Below are 938 nucleotides of genomic sequence, written 5' to 3' on the forward strand. Positions count from 1 at the left end.
AGATCAACGTAGAAAATACACATTGAAAGAATACTGGGGATGTAGGAGCTTTCGGAATGTCTCCCCTTTACTTAACGTATGAAAAAACAAACACCCTAGCACTTATGACTAACCCTAATAGAAAAAAAACCTTCGATCTCGAGCTAACCCTAATAGAAAAAAGACCCTCGGACTACTTTGCATTACCTTTCAATACTTTACAAATCAAAATGGTGGCTGAAAATAAAAAATCAAAACAATGGCCAAAATCCATCTTTCAACTTTTGGTTGTTCTTCCTGTCGTAAAAACACCAAACTGACAACTTTTTACAGTGACGAAATTGGTTGTTTTTGAGAGTGTTGGTGTCGTCGGTACGTATTTTATTATATCTGTGTGACTCAACGACCTTTCAAACTGACTTTAAATTATAAAAGGAAATCAAGTTATCTGTTTATCTATCTGTAAAAAATACATTTCTATTTTTCAAATCTTTCAGTAGAGTTGTGCCCGTATAAATTTTTTTATTGACTCAAATAGCACAATGTTCTCCACAAGGTTATTCGTGAGTTTTACTGCATATTCATATATAATTTTTACGGATTTACCTCGACTGGTTTTCACAAGATTTTCGATCATTTTAACTTTTTGGAGTCCCATTGAATTTTAGTCAACAAGTCAAAACACCATTGTCACTACATTAACAACAACAATGTTTTTGACGAATGTCCCACTCTCGACAATGAGTGAATTTTACCCAAGCGAAGAAAGAAAACAACAATCAAACTGGAGACTTATTTGACACATTCTATTGTATACAATATTTTTACATGCAGTGTTGAGTTCAATTATCACTGTTCTTCTTCTTCTTCTTCTTCTTCGTTCTCGTCACGTCACATAGTCAGTCCGGCCTGGTGAATGAAGCCCACAGTGGTCCTGAGCTCGTCCTCATTGCCGTACA

This window comes from Berghia stephanieae, chromosome 3, assembly GCF_034508935.2.
Source record: "Berghia stephanieae isolate SIO BIC M18660-M18661 chromosome 3, UCSD_Bste_1.3, whole genome shotgun sequence".
Lineage (NCBI taxonomy): Eukaryota > Metazoa > Mollusca > Gastropoda > Nudibranchia > Aeolidiidae > Berghia > Berghia stephanieae.